We start from the raw sequence: 16,767 nt of genomic DNA on the forward strand, positions 1-16,767 counted from the left end.
TTGTGTGTGTGTGTGTGTGTGTGTGTTGCCTAGCCTGAATAAATCCACTTGGGCTCTAGGGACGGTTTTGAATGGCCTGGCGTAGCATCTCTTTTCCTCAGGATGCCAAAAAAATCTTGACCGGAATAGTTGATGCAAGTGTGTAGGCAAATCTTTCCGATTGTGTGGCTCGGAGGAAATTGGTAGCGGGCTCATTATTTTATTTTATTATCTATGGCATCGGCTGCAGGAAGCGGGGAGGGTTTCCCCCCCCCCCCCCGCACTCCCAGCCCTCAGATATTGTTTGATAAAGAGATGCCTTGGGGGGACTCTCTGGTTCTAAACTGCTTTCCTGTGCTTTTGAAATCGGTAGAGCGAGATTTGTGCAGTAACGCAAAAGATTTAAATACAAGCGGAGAGGCTGTTGAGAGATGCAGAATCTCTCAACAGGGCTGCATTCCTTCAGAAAGGGGTCAGGTGGCAGCTTTTGCAACTGGCAAACGTTCTTAGAAGGGAGCAGCGGTCTTTGAGGTACAGAATGTTGCCTCTTCGTAAAAACATTGAATCAGAAAAGACGTTCCTTCTGGTTTGTTGCTACCGCCGACTTAACACAGCTGTCCTCTTACAGTGGCTGCCTCCGGGCAGATCCTTCAGGATGCCAGCCCAAAGCCCAGCAAGATTGCTTCCCCATCTGGGTTCTTGCTAAATGACTCTGGACCTGGATTTGGGAGCCTCTGAGCTGCCCCTGGCATCCAGCAACATCTTTCGTGGAAGCCAACACCTCCCTTCCTCATTCTTAACCGAGTGTTATTTTCTCCACCATGGAAAATAAAAAAAGCAGTCCACGTTTTTCCTTTGCAAATAAATGTTTTAATACTGCCTTCAATCTGTCCCCTGGCCTGTATCCAATATTGTTAGAGGTTTCAAAAAGACAACAGAACCAAAAAACCATCTTTGTAAAGGATGCAGAAAAATTGGGGGTGCAGACACGTTGGGCAACAACAGTTGGGTCAAGGAGCATGATGGAAACTTCTGTTTCTCTGTCCTTGGGTAGGTGCTTTCAAAAGGATCCTTGAGCCCTGACTCTACACCCTGCAGGATTCCCATCCGTTGTATTAATGATCACTCACAGGCCAGCTTTCTTCCACATGGTCCCTTACAATGCTTAGGGCAGTGACGGCTAACCTTTTTGCTGTCGCGTGCTAAAATGGGGGGAGCGCGGGGGATTTGCGGGCGGGCGGGTGTGCCCAAACCGATAATTCAATGCACTCCACACATGCTTGCATGACCCCCCCCCTGCTCCCCCCAGATTTTGGCAAGTGATGGAACAGTGGGCCCATTTTTCACCCTCCCCAGGCTCCAGAGGCTTTCTAGGAGCCTGGGAAGGGCAAAAACTGCCTTCCCAATCCCCCTTGTGGCCCTCCGGAGGCTGGAAATAGCCCGTTTCCTGATGTCCAGTGGGCCTGGAAGGGCTGAAAATCAGGTGGCCAGCACACACATGCATGTTGGAGCTCAGCTAGGGCAACCCTTGTGTGCCCACAGATACAGCTCCGCGTGCCACCTGTGGCACACGTGCCATAGGTTCACCATCGTTAGGGTCATAGCTGTCAGGAGTTCCAGTTGGCATGGTCAAAGGAATTCTGGGAAATGTAGTCCCAAGCAGTTGGAGGGGCCCAGTTTGGGAAAAGCTGACTTAAATTTTTGGTTCCGGTGAAGGGATCCAGTTTTGGCCAGACCCTTGAGAAGGAAGGGCCATTTGGAACTGTTTTGTTGGTTGCAGAAAAACCTCAAAGCCCCACAGGAGGTCATATGGGTGGCCACAGCAGGCCCAGCTTCTGCCTTTCTCTTCCCACCTTACCTCTCTGCTGCAAGACGTCTCTTCTCCTGATTCATATCAAGAAATATAAATTAAGTAAATTGGGATTTGTACCTAGAGGCATTGAAATATGCAATGGACGCGTGTTATTTTGACTGTTTGAAAAATATGTTTCCCAATTAGAGAAAAGTAAGATTGGGTGTTATTGGTAGATCATCATCTTTTGGATAGTAAGATGGGCAACATCTTGAAAAGCCCAGGTGATGGTCTCCGTTGCTGTCCTGTCCACCTCTTTTGTGGATGGTTGAAAGCCATTGAGATCTGTTCTTCGGGGAGATATCAAAGTGCTCAGGGTCTCTTCGATAGGAAGACAACAAGGTTGCCATCATCTCAACCAAAGCTGCTTCCACCAAAGACCCCACATTTGATAAAAAGTTTCCTGCATAGATACCCTATCTCTCAAGATACCGAACCCTAGGTGTGTCACCAGAATCACTATGGAATGGTCAGAGGCTCCACAACTGTTTGGAGCCAATAGATACATTAGAGATTCTGAGAGTATCCTGTGAGCACTCTTACAAAATGGCTGTTAGGATGAGCGTGGCCATCTCCCACAAGATAACCAAAGTGCTGGCCTGCAGTCACTCAGATTTTTACTTTCTAAGGTCTGCGAGGGGCTTAGAGACAGGACAAATATTTATGAGACTTGGAGGATGGTAGCTTCCTGCTCATTTTAATTAAAAGAATTGAAACAATAAAATTACATAAGTCAGGGAGCTTGGTGGGTATCAAGGACAATGCCAATAATCCCCAGGTACCCTGGTGAGGACCAGACAATTCTACCCTTGTTGCCCATAATAGCAGTCGGTGATTGCTTCTGTGCATATCAGGAGGTGATCTCAAATTTTGCGTCAGGCGCCAGGAAAATCAGGAGATGCAGGCTGTTCCAAATGGATATAAAGATTAATTGCAACTTTAAGATCTCTACAAGAATCTGAACTACTAACGGCCCAAGCAAATTGGTGGGAGATCAGAATCAATGGAATTCAAGATGGGCGGACTTAGATCTCTTCTGGGTGTGAAGGGACTCGAGACCGATGACATGTTTGACCCCTCCCTCCGGCTCAGCTGGTCATTTCCTACCGTTTGTCTCCTATTGTGTCTCCTATTGTAGGAAAGATCTGTCTCTTTCCCTTTCTGCAAAATTTCAAACACAAAATTGTAGATTTTCTACAGCCATTCATTCATTCATTCATTCATTCATTCATCAAATTCATATGGCTGCTCAACTCACACACAATGCTACACAAATTGGGACGTTTGAGCAGAAATTTGAGTGGATGTTGTAGGCACCAAAGCTCCCTTGCCTTTGTGAACAATTTTATGATGATGTGATGGTGGTTAAATGCCTTTTTGCATATAATGACCTCAAACAAATGTATTGTGGGGAATCACTTTCATCTGAAGCATAGTTTTTGATACATGTGTTATATCATTGAAAAATTCAGATACGTGCCATAAATTAAAGTTCCAGTAAACCAGAAAAATTAAATTAAATTAAGCTAAATTAAGCTAAATTGTGATTAATATATGTGTGTATGTGTGTGTGTGTGTGTATATATATATATATATATATATATATATATATATATATATAAATATTATATATATATGTATGTATGTCTTTGGTTATTCGGGTTTTCTCCCGCGTAAAATTGGAGGTGTCTTGGCAACGTTTCGACAAAGTCTCATTTGTCATCTTCAGGCTGGTGTTTTCGGCTTCATGCTTCTAGGAGCAATGTGTGTGATCGCAGCTGTTTCTTCCTTTTAACTGCCAGTGGGGGTGTGAACTGATTGGATGGGAGCTTGGCTGTGTTCTGATTGGGTGGAGGTGTGTTCTGATTGGTTGGGGGTTTGGCAATATATATATACTGTGTTTCCCCAAAAATAAGACCCTGTCTTATATTTTTTTGAACCCTGAAATAAGTGGTTGGCCTTATTTTCGGGGAGGTCTTATTATTTTGGGGTGCATGGAGGAAACCAGAGGAAATGGTGGGGACCGGCTGTGCATGCAGTTAAATATTTTCGGGAGTGTCTTATTTTAGCGCATGCGCTCAAAAGCCCGATTGGGCTTATTATCAGGGAAGATCTTATTTTCGGGGAAACAGGGTCTTATTTTCATGTATATGAATATGCATGTTATATGCATACACACATAACACATTCTTTGGAGAGTGGGCATCAGAATTTCATTTTTTAATGTGTGCCCAGTGTGACAAAAAAAAAGTGACAATAAAGATTGTCTTATCATAAACGACAACCGACTACAGGCTACTCCAATGAGGAATATCAGTTTTTTAAAAAAATCACAGGATGCCTCCATCCTTTCAACCCCTGACGGCCTTCTCACAAAGTCTAATCTTAGCACCCTTTCTGGGTGTCGAGCACAATGGGTGCTAATCTGAAGGAGTACGATGGAAATGGACGGCCCTTATGTAGCTTAAAATTGGGATCCAAAGAGTAGATTCCATGCTAGATTTTACCCAATGTGTAGAGCAGAGGTCTTCAAACTTGGCAGCTTTAAGACTTGTGGACTTCAACTCCCAGAATTCTCCAGCCAGCTATGCTATGCTGGCTGGAGAATTCTGGGAGTTGAAGTCCACAAGTCTTAAAGCTGCCAAGTTTGAAGACCTCTGGTGTAGAGTCAACTTGGAAAAATTGGCCCTGAAGATACTCAGGTCTGGAGCCATGTAGGGTGTTAAAGAGGACAATCCACACCTTGTACTGTACTTAGACGTCAACTGGGAATTGGCCAGCCCTTATAAGCAGGGCAGCCATATAAATTTGCGGAATGAATGAATGAATGAATGAATGAATGAATGAATGAATGAATGAGAAAGAAATGGATGGAAACTAATCAAGGAGAAAAGCAACCTGGAATTGAGGAGAAACTTCCTAATAGTGAGGACAATCAACCAGTGGAACAGTTGGCCTTTGGAAGTTGTAGGTGCTTCATCACTGGAGGTTTTTAAGAAGAGGCTGGCCAGCCACTTGTCTGAAATGGTATAGGGCCGTGATGGTGAACCTATGGCATGAGTGCCACAGGTGGCATGCAGAGTCCTCTCTGTGGGCATGCGAGCCGTCGCCTCAGCTCAGCTCTACTGTACATGCGCGCGCACCTACCACCACCAGCCAACTGGTTTTTGGGTCTCTACCACGTATGCACGCTGGATGGGGCACATGCGGGAGATGCGTGTGCATGTGCTGGGGGTGGGGTGCACACGCGGGGAGGTTGCACACACATGCGTGGGGGCAAGGTGCACATGGGGGTGCATGCACCAGGGGAGGGCATGTGGGGGTTGCACACGCATTGCATTATGGGTGTGCGCGCACACTTTTGGTACTCAGTGCCAAAACAGTTAGCCATCACTGGTATAGGATCTCCTGTTTGAGCAAGGGGTTGAACTAAAAGACCCCCCCCCAGGTCCCTTTAGTTCTATTCTGATTGATTGATTGATTGATTGATTGATTGATTGATTGAGCAAACTAAAAGGCCCTTTTAACTACTCAAACCAATACGTTCAGGATCAGCTGTTGCTTCTCCTTTTGAAGGATCAGAAGAGGTCTGGTGGCTGTTAATAAAATTGGTTAGTCGAAAGAGATGCTACCAAACTCCTGTATACTTTTTTCCATTGTAGATTGACATGGTTCCTCCAATGTCTTCTACTGAGGTCATTTTCCACCACAGTTGAAGACATTGAAGCTCTGGTAGCGCAGCAGACTAAAGCACTGTTATTAACATCTGCTGCCTGCAATTACTGCAAGTTCAAATCTCCCCAGGCTCAAGGTTGACTCAGCCTTCCATCCTTTCTAAGGTAGGTGAAATGAGGACCCAGTTTGTGGGGGCAATAAGCTGACTTTGTATAAAATATACAAAAGTATGAAGGCTATTGCTTAACGCATTGGAAGCCGCCCTGAGTCTCCGGAGAAGGGCGGCATATAAATCAAATTAAAAAAAAAAAAAAACGATGTTGATTCAACAATTCCAAGAGAATTTAATGGCAAAAGACAAAAAGGGCAGAGGAAGTACATCGAATTACATACGGTAGAATCAGAAGGCTGGAAGCGATTCTAGAGGTCTAGAGGAGAGGTTATACTATGCCGGACAAATAATTGTTCAATATTTTCTCAACAACCTCTGGTGAGGGAGGAAAACCTTCTACAGGTAGTCCTTGACTTACGTCCGCAGTGGAACCCAAACGTTCTGTTATTGAGACATTTGTTAAGTGAGTTTTGCTCCATTTTGCGACATTCCTTGCCCTAGTTGATAAGTTAGTACCACGGCTGTTAAGGGAATCTGGTTTCCCCACTGATTTTGCTTTTCAAAAGAGGATCACATGAGCTTGGGACACAACACAGCAACTGCCATAAGTATGAGTCAGTTGCCAAGCCTCTGAATTTTGATCACATGGTCATGGGGCTCCTGCAAAGGTCACAAGTGTGAAAAACGGTCATAAGTTCTAACCCCAGTGCCGCCACGGCTCTTCCGTGGCCTTCTTGCTGAGGCCAGAGACTGCTTATATTCTGCAGCCGACCAGTTGATCAAACAGCAGCCTGGAAGCAGTGAGTCCCACATGAATTCAGCAACAATTTCTCCCATTGTAAGAGTGTGTTGCTGTGACTGCAAAAATTGCCACCAGCTGCCTTCGCAATCTGCTAGCTCCCGCATTCATGTTTCTGCTTGTGGCCATGGACTGGAAGACAATTGATGGAGAAGAAATTATCTTGCATCCGGTGCGTGCCTATGGGGGAGGATGAAAAAATACTATGCAAACCGGCCTTGAACCAGCTTAAAGAGCCAGCGCTGTCCGAAGACGTCTCCGTGGTCATGTGGCCGGCATGACTCAACGCCAAAGGCGCATGGAACGCTGTTATCTTCCCACCAAAGGTGGTCCCTATTTTTCTACTTGCATTTTTTCGAACTGCTAGGTTGGCAGAAGCTGGGACAAGTACCAGGAGCTCATTCCATTACGCGGCACTAGGGATTCGAACTGCTGAACTGCCAACCTTTCGTTTGACAAGTTCAGCGTCTTAGCCACTGAGCCACCACGTCCCTATGGTAAGAAGTACCTTACAGTTATGGCTACTAGCTGGGATGGTTTTAAATGGAGATCAGACACAATCACAGGGCCGAAAGCTTGATGTCTTTGCTAATCATAAAAGCAAAGTGCTATCCACCATGTAGGAGACAAGATACATGTTCTGGGGAGCAAGTGTGGGCCTTGTGTGTGTGCGTGTGTGTCCTTGTCCGCACAGTTGTTTGGTGTGGGAAATAGGAAATGAGAGAGAGGTTGTGGAGGTCCGCTTGGTGCCTCTGTTTTCTGGTGGTGGCAGAGATAATTGGGCGGCTCTAGAGAGATTTTGCTTTGGATAGGCATCCCCTTTGCGCACCTGAATTAAACCGATTGGCCCAAGTTGGTCAATCCACCTGCTGGCCAATCCACATCCAGAAAACAAGTTTCCATTTTTTTTATTTTTTATTTTTTTTATTTGATTTATATGCCGCCCTTCTCCGGAGACTCAGGGCGGCTTACAGTGCGTTAAGCGATAGCCTTCATACTTTTGTATATTTATAAAGTCAGCTTATTGCCCCCACAATCCAGGTCCTCATTTTACCTACCTTAGAAAGGATGGAAGGCTGAGTCAACCTTGAGCCTGGTGAGAATTGAACTCGCAGTAATTGCAGGCAGCTGAATGTTAATAACAGGCTATTAGTCTGCTGCGCCACCAGGCTCTGGTGCCTCACTCATGTTCTCTCTCGAGAGAACCACTGAAGCACAGCCTAGGGCGCTCTTGTCAAAGCACGCTGATCCTGTGTGGCTCTGGCTTTAGATTAGATTAACAGAGTTGGAAGGGATCTTGTAGGTCATCTAGTCCAACCCCCCGCCCAAGCAGGGGGCCCTACACCATTTCTGACAGATGGCAATCCAGTCTCTTCTTGGAAGCCTCCAGTGATGAAGCTCCCACAACTTCTGAAGGCAACTTCTGTTCCATGGGTTGATGGTTCTCAGTGTCAGAAAATTTCTCCTTATTTCTAGGTTGAATCTCTCCATGTCCAGTTTCTATCCATTATTCCTTCTCTGGCCTTCAGGTGCCTTGGAAAAGAGCTTCCTCTCTGGGGCAGCCCCTCAAATACTGGAAGACTGCTCTCCTGTCTCCCCTGGTCCTTCTCTTCACTAGACTAGCCAGGCTCAGTTCCTGCAACCATTCATCGTATGTTTTAGCCTCCAGTCCCCTCATCATCCTGGTTGCTCTTCTCTGCACTTTTTCTAGAGTCTCAACATCTTTTTTATAGTGTGGTGACCAAAACTGGATGCAGTACTCTAGTGTGGTCTTACTAAGGCTTTATAGAGTGGTATTAGTACCTCCCTTAATCTTGATTGTATCCCTCTGTTAAATGCAACTTCTGCTCCATTAGCCTTTAGGCCTCCAGGGGTCCTTCTCCAAATCCAGGGCAGTGCTCCAGTTTTGGGAGGCTCGGTGTTTGGCAGCACTGTCAGGAAGGAAGGTCCATCTGTCTTCGTCGCAATGCTTCCTCTTACGTGCACTTTGTTGCTTTCCAACATGGAAAAAGGAAAGCGTGCGCATAGCTCCCCATGCGTGGTTATTTTTCCAAAGGGCAGCCTTGGCCAGACCGGCATACAACTCTAGGATTCCCAGCCAGCTGCATCAGGGGTTACACTGAACGATGCTGCCCTAGGAAATGACTTGCCGATGCTTTTAAAGCAAGGATGTAAAATTTATGGGAGGCCACCCTTGGCAACGTTCCTAAAACTCTATCTGCGATGATACAAATAATAAGGAGGGAGAACGTTTTAACCACAGGGGGAATGCCAGCACCGTTTAGAAGAAGCTTTGTCCTTTCCGAGTGGTTTTCGAAGAACGTGCGATTTCCAAAGCCAGCAAACGTGTTTCGGTTTAAGCCCGTCAGCAAAAACCACAGGATGAAAATATCGGAATATTTGCTTCTGTCTGCCTTCTATAGGAGCGGTGAGGATCAATGTGAAGTGTTTGGCATTTTGCTGATTATTTCTTTTTTGGGGAGAAGGACATGTTTAAAGCATTTCAAGGCTTAAATGGATTAAGGCAGGGGAAGTGCTCCTTCCCTTGAATATGTTTCTCTCAGATATCATGAGCCAGATATCTGGAAAGAGTGCAGAGAAGAGCAACCAGGATGATTAGGGGCCTGGAGGCTAAAACATACGATGAACGGTTGCAGGAACTGGGCCTGGCTAGTCTAGTGAAGAGAAGGACCAGGGGAGACAGGATAGCAGTCTTCCTATATTTGAGGAGCTGCCACAGAGAGGAGGGGGGGGGGGTCAAGCTATTCTCCAAAGGCCAGACTAGGAATAATGGATGGAAACTGAACAAGGAGAGATTCAACCTAGAAATTAGGAGAAATTTTCTGACCGTGAGAACAATCAACCGGTGGAACAGAAGTTGCCTTTGGAAGTTGTGGGAGCTTCATTATTGGAAGCTTTCAAGAAGAGACTGGGCTGCCATCTGTCAGAAATGATGTGGGTCTTCGGTGGGGGTTGGACTAGATGACCTACAAGGTCCCTTCCAACAAGGCCCCTTCCAACTCTGTTAATCTGCTTCGTCTTCAAGAAAAACCCAGTGCAGTGAAATCAGACTGAATCTTTGCGATTTCCTTAAATGTGATTTCATGGGGAATTTGAATTTGGAGATTGCGTGGTTGTAGAGGTAGTCCTCGACTTAACAACCGTTCATTCATTCAGTGGCAATTCAAAGTTACAACGGCACTGAAAGAAGTGACCTCTGACCGTTTTACACACTTAACAACTATTGCATCCCTTGTGTTCATGTGATCAAAATTCAGAGGCTTGGCAACTGGCATGTACTTATGACGGTTGCAGTGTCCCAGGGTCATGTGATTACCTTTTGCAAACTTCTGACAAACAAAGTCAATGGGGAAGCCAGGTTCACTTAACAACCATGTTCCTAACTTAACAACTGCAGTGATTCATTTAACTGTGGCAAGAAAAGATGTAAAATGAGCAGTGGTGGGTTTCAAAATTTTTTACTACCAGTTTTGTGGTGTGGCTTGGTGGGCATGGCTTAGTGGGTGTGGCAGGGGAAGGATACTGTAAAATCTCCATTCCCACCCCACTCCAGGGGAAGGTTACTGCAAAATCCCCATTTCCTCCCGATCATCTGGGACTTGGGAGGCAGAGAATAGATGGGGGCGGGGCCAGTCAGAATTTTTACTACCGGTTCTCCGAACTACTCAAAATTTCCGCTACCAGTTCTCCAGAACTGGTCAGAACCTGCTGAAACCCACCTCTGAAAATGGGACAACATTCACTGAACAATTGGGCTTCATTGTGGTCATAAGTCATGTTGGTGGCTTGTAGAAACAAAAATGACAAGGACTGAATTCAAAACAAGTGAGAAATCTTCAGGCTCCATAGAATCTCCAGAACCTCATTTGTGTCCCAAAGATGCTTTTTTTCAAGAGGTCAACTGGATTTTCTGGTTTTTCTTTGAAGATGTTTCGCTTCTCATCCAAGAAGCTTCTTCTGCTCTTCCCCACCATTCAGTCAGAGCTGAAGAAGCTTCTTGGAGGAGAAGCGAAATGTCTTTAAAGAAAAACCAGAAAGTCCAGTTGCTTCTTGAAAAAAAGCACCTTTGGGACAATCATGACCTGGAGGACTGAGAATCTCCATAGACCACATTATCTTTAGTTCACCTCACCACTTGTAAGATGTGGACAGTTGAGATTTTGTCTGTTTTTTTGTGAGTTTAAAGGTTAAGAAAGGGAGCAATTTGGCCAGACCGATGCAAGACCTGAAACTAAAACCAAAGAAAAGGCAGTTGTGGTTTAGCCCAGGGGTCGGCAACCTTAAACCCTCAAAGAGCCACAAAGGTCCTAACTGGAAGTCCTCCCATTCAATTCTGGAGCCGACCGGAAGTCCAGTTCCCCCACCATAGACACTCCTCTTAGTGCGGCATCCTTTTTCCTCTGCTGACCAGAAGTCCACTTCCACCACCATAGAGTCTCCTCCTAGCGTGGCATCCTTTTTCCTCTACCTGTCCTAACTGAAAGCCCTAGCAATTGTGGAGCCGACCTGCGACAGGGAGCCGCAGCAGAGGGATGAAAGAGCCACATGCGGCTCCAGAGCTGCAGGTTGCTGACCCCTGGTTTAGCCCAAAGTGTCAGCCAAGTTGCTAGAATGCAGCTGTCCATAGTAGCTGTTTGCATTTTGACCTCTGCTGCAGAAATATTAAATATGATGGTGGTGCAGATTTATTAAGGTGTGGTAGTGCCACACATCCACTATAACTGGGGTCTCTCATCTTGGCAACTTTAAGCCTGGAGGACTTAAACTCCCAGAATTCTCCAGCCAGCTTTGCTGGCTGGGGAATTCTGGGAGTTGAAGTCCGCCAGGCTTAAAGTTGCCAAGATGGGAGACCCCTGCACTATAACACTGTTTCTCAACCTTGACAACTTTAAGGTGGATTTCAACTCTCAGAATTCTGCACCCATCAAGTCTGACGTCAGAACAGTACCAGCCCCATTGGCTGGCAAGCCGCAGTAATTCAAACTAAGCAGCCAATCAGTGTTTGTCAGTGAGTTCTAGGATAGAAGGGCTACCTTGTGCCTGGTGAGATTCGAACTTGCACTAATTGCAGGCAGCTGGCAGCTAAGTGCTAGCACTTAACAGCACTTTAGTCCGCTGCACCACCGAGGCTCTTCATTTTCCTCACTCTTTTAAGGCAGCGATCCCTAGCGAGCCCCATTCTGAACAAATGGCTGTCCATTCTCTTCTTGAAAGCCTCCAATGAGGGAGCACCCACCACTTCCAGAGGCCAGCCGTTCCAATGATGAATTGTTCTCACTGTCATGAAGCTTCTCCTTAATTCGAGGTTGGATCTTTCCTTGATAAGCTTCCACCCGTTACTTATCAGGTTTTGACTAGGTGGCTCAGTGGCTAAGACACTGAGCTTGTTGATCAGAAAGGTTGGCAGTTTGGCAGTTTGAATCCCTAATGCAGGTCTGTGGGAGCAGGGGGTTGGACTAGATGACCTCCAAGGTCCCTTCCAGCTCTATTACTCTGTTACTTCTTGTCTTGCCCTCAGGTGCTTTGGAGAAGGTGGAGAGCTCAGTGGGCAAATGAATCAACTTGAGGTGGGCTTCGATGCTCCTACTTAACTGGCTGAAGTTGGCTTCATCCGGTGCGAGATGAGAGTTTGTTTAGGATTGCATCGAATTCGAATGCACTGTGATTGGTTGTCTTTGTTAACCGACTGCTTTTTAAAGTCCCCACAGCACATTAACCTTCCCGCTGACCCAGATAGGTGCCTGGGAGGAAGAAGGGCATTTAAAAAAAAAATTATATTGATTTTTAACAGGAGAGCACATAGCATAGGATCAACCTTTATTCTACGTTGAATTGATTTCCTTAGCCCAAGTTGGTGCCCTTAGATTTTTATCTGTTTTTCAGCCAACGCAGCAGGTTCAGCATTTTACCTCTTTTACAGACTTGCATAAAACACCGTTTAAAGCTGACATATATAGAAATTAACAAGATGTGCCAGTGGTAGTGGTTGAGTCATGCGATTGATGGAGTTTTATTCATCTTCCTATCTTTATGGCCTGAATTCTGCTTATATTAAGGTGTTGAGAACGGGGCAATTAACATTTCACCTCCGCTATGGTTAATAACAACTCTTATGATATTTAAGGGATTCTGAGAGGCACTTCAGTCGTGTGGGAAAGTATGCCCATTATTACTGTAAAAGAGTGGGCTTGCCAAACCAAAATAAATTAGGAAATCAGTGGCCCTCTTCTCCCCGATATGGCAGACTGGCAGAGGAAAATATTGGTGGCACCTGAGATAGGGAAAAAAAATGATCAGGGAAGATTCATTCGTGGTGTAGAATTGGTAACGGGTGGAAAAAAGCTTGGTTATTCAGTTTTAATTCACATTGAATCCAGGTTCTCAAAATTTTTTGCAGTTGTGCTGGGGAGGAATCCCACCAATAGATTTATAGATTCCAGTAGATAATGGAAAGGAAAAGGGAGACATTCATGATTCTTTCTTTCTTTCCTTCCTGTTGGCCTGCCTGCACTATGTCATTCTAAGGTGGCAGATGAAGAAAGGAGCCACAAGGCTCGCCAAGCTCGCGATGAGTATCGGAGGCACTCCTTACGGGCCATCCGTAAAGGAAAAGTGGCTGATCTAAGTAATCTGTTCCAGGCAGCTGGTTTGAATATCACACAACCCTACTTTGGGTTACAGCAACAGGAATCCTCCTGCAGAGCCCCCTGCATCTCCCCCTGCATTTTTGGCAATGCCATTGGAAATTCACCAGATTCAGCTTCCAAATTCCAAGCTACATTTTGATGGCAGTGTTGGAAGAAATATCCAGAGTTCAGTTCCAAGCCGGGAGAAAGAGACTGGAAACATGGAGGCTGATTGGAAAGAGGGTTTAATGATGAAGTAGAACCACATATAGCTCTGGGTAACTGATAACATGGAGCTGAGAGTGGGGGGGGGGTGTTATACCTTCTCTGGGCTCTGCACTTGAGCTTCCTGTTCCTGTGCAAGAACATGTATTCTATTGGCTGTTGTAGGGGTTATGTAGGGATCATAGCTGGCTCTGTAGGTTGTCTGAGCTCCCAGGTTTGGTTGAAGTTTGCTGGGGTGGTGGTACAACTGAGATGATGCAATGAAGGGAATTGTGTTCTGAAATGGTGTTGGGCAATTCCTGTTATGGCTTAATGGCTTTGTCCTGGTTTGGATCTTGAGTAAGGGTATTTGCTTATGAATAGAGCTAGCTATCTCTTTATCTCTTAAGTGCTGACATCCGCTATGGGCTATTAAGGAAGGTGGGGGCTGCTTTCTGTCTCTTAAGAGCATGTTCCTCCATTTTTCATCCAGGGAAATATAATAGTCTGTCTTTTTAATGTTTCTCAAAATATTTCATTCTTCTAGGAGAGGGGTGGGTGCTAACTTTCTACAGCAGTGAAGAGAAGCAGGTGTTTTTTTTCCCCCAAATATTGCTTTAGTACACAAAAAACAGGGAGGGGGGAAGAAACCTCAAAGGGAAATCAAAGCAAAAACAAAACAAGAAGACTTCACCTTGGAAAAAAAAGGGCAGCTCCGTTTTTAAACACAGCTTTAGAACTTAGAATATCGATCAGTCTTTCCATTATGGTGATAGACGGTTCACGAGTAAAGATGGGACGCAGATCATCCCTCTAAGATTTCAGTATTCCATCCAGGATTCGAAATAAATTCTCCCTTTATTTCTTTGTCAGTAAATATAAATTTAATACAACACAAGCAGAAGACATCCGAGATCTGAATGAATGAAATAGCCTTATTAAATACTTTGTTCGTTACATACAGTAGTTTTGTGTTCCCTTTAGTTGTTTGAGCAGTGTATAAACTACTGTATGTAAAGAACAAAGTATTTAATAAGGTTATTTCATTTATTCAGATCTCGGATGTCTTCTGCTTGTGTTCCCTTTATTTTTTTTTTCAGCAGTATCTATATATATATATATATCTTTCACCCAACATGTGGGAATGCCCCCTCCCACATGTTGGAGTAGACCAGGTGTCTCGATAGAAAAACACTTTATATATATATGCAAAAAATTAAAATCTCGGGTGTTTTCCCGCATCATGTTAAATAAGTTAGTTAAAATTTTTTAAATTCTGGTTAAAATCCTAGCTTAAAATCTTCTAAAAATCCTTACAGAGCACTCTGCAAGGTCCTTTAAAACCTTAGCTAAAATCCTACCAGTACCTTAAAAGTTTTTCTTATAGCAACATTTCGACAGGCTCACAAACGTTGCTATAAGAAAAACTTTTAAGGTACTGGTAGGATTTTAGCTAAGGTTTTAAAGGACCTTGCACATCTAACAAAGACAATTAGGAGACTGGAGGCTAAAACATATAAAGAACGGTTGCTGGAATTGGGTATGTCTAATTTCATGAAAAGAAGGACTAGGGGAGATATGATAGCAGTCTTCCAATATCTAAAGGGCTGCCCCAAAGAAGAAGGGGTCAACCTATTCTCCAAAGCACCCAAAGGCAGGACAAGAAGCAACGGATGGAAGCTAATCAAGGAGACAAGCAACCTGGAATTAAGGAGAAACTTCCTAACAGTGAAGACAATTAATTAGTGGAACGACTGGCCTCCAGAAGTTGTGGATCCTTCACCACTGGAGGTTTGCACAACCATCTGTCTGAAATGGGACGGGATCTTCTGCTTGAGCAGGGAATTGGACTAGATAGAAGATCTCCAAGGTCCCTTCCATCTCTGTTATTCTCTTACTCCAATGAACGGGGAAATGGCCCAAACTGGTACAGCATCTCTCCATTTTCACCACGATCTTATAGCAGCTTGCCAAATCAAGCTAAATTAGTCCCCGCTTTGGGGTTACTACAAAATCAGGGGACAGGAGAGACCCCTGCTTAAGCATGTTTCTGGGCCTTTCATTAAGCTGAGGAATTATTTTTTTTTGCTTTAATTTATATGCCGCCCTTCTCCGGAGACTCAGGGCAGCTTACAATGCGTTAAGCAATAGCCTTCATCCTTTTGTATATTTATACAAAGTCAGCTTATTGCCCCCATAATCTGGGTCCTCATTTTACCTACCTTAGAAAGGATGGAAGGCTGAGTCGACCTTGAGCCTGGGGAGATTCGAACCTGCAGTAACTGCAGGCAGCTGGTCTTAATAACAGGGTACTTTAGACCACTGTACTACCAAGGCTCTATTTGAACAACTACAAATATACTCTGAGAATAGCAATAGCACTTAGACTTAATATACCACTTCATGGTGCTTTCCAGCCCTCTCTAAGCAGTTTACAGAGTCAGCATATGGTCCCCAACAATCTGGGTCCTCATTTCACCTACCTTTGAAAGGATGGAAGGCTGAGTCAGCCTTGAGCCTGGTGAGATTTGAACTTGCAGTAATTGCAAGCAGCAGATGTTAATCACAGTGCTTTAGTCCACTGTACTACAGGCTCTTTAAATTCCTGAGTCGCAAGGGAAGAGAGGCTCCCAAGGGAGTTGAGGGGGAGAGTGGAGCCACCCAGGGCCGCTTACCTAAGGCAAAATTTCTCTCACGTTCTCCCAGCTCACTCTTTATTCACCCAGGTGTGCAATATCCCGAGCCCGGAATGCTCTTTCCCAGACTCTGTTTGCTGAACCAGCGCTCTCCGAAAGCTGAACCAGCCTCATGGCTAGCTCCTAACAAGAGGGAAGGAACCCTCCTCCGTGAAGACGGACTGTGTTTGCTGCTGGATCCCACGGGAAGCATCTTCTGGGAAGCTCCTCTGAGCCAGGCAGGTGGCAGCTGGCAGCTGGCCTGGCCTTTGAAGTCCCTGATTGAGGCTTGGCTTGCAGACAGCCGGTTGAAGGGTGTTTCCTTTTAAGAAGGGGGTCCTTTCAAAGGACCGGAGGTGGCCAAGCCAAGGGAGTGGACTTGCCAGAAACAGTACTGCATGCAAGCAGATGTTGGTCTCCTCAGGGACTGGGTCTATCTACATTTGGTATTGGAGCCCTGGAGAAGGATTGGCTTCCTATTCAATCAAAAGAAAGCTGGAAGGGACCTTGAAGGTCTTCTAGTCCAGAGGTCTTCAAACTTGGCAGCTTTAAGACTTGTGGACTTCAACTCCCAGAATTCAGAGAATTCTGGGAGTTGAAGTCCACAAGTCTTAAAGCTGCCAAGTTTGAAGACCTCTGTTCTAATCCAGCCCTCTACCCAAGCAGGAGACCCTATACCATCTCAGACAAGTCACTGTCCAGTCTCTTCTTAAAAGCCTCCATGATGGAGCACCCACAACTTCTGAAGGTCAGCTGTTCCACTGGTTAATTGTTCTCACCGTTAGGAAGTTTCTTCTTAATTCCAGGTTGTTTCTCTCCTTGAT

The 16,767-nt window shown here is 45.2% G+C and overlaps 1 protein-coding gene across 2 annotated transcripts in view; it reads left to right on the plus strand.

Moving 5' to 3' along the window:
- Window positions 1–16,767, plus strand: part of DOK4 (docking protein 4) — a 56,649-nt gene that overhangs the window by 549 nt on the left and 39,333 nt on the right. The window lies entirely within an intron of this gene.

The sequence above is a fragment of the Pantherophis guttatus genome, chromosome 11, assembly GCF_059756535.1.
Source record: "Pantherophis guttatus breed Tessera chromosome 11, ASM5975653v1, whole genome shotgun sequence".
NCBI lineage: Eukaryota > Metazoa > Chordata > Lepidosauria > Squamata > Colubridae > Pantherophis > Pantherophis guttatus.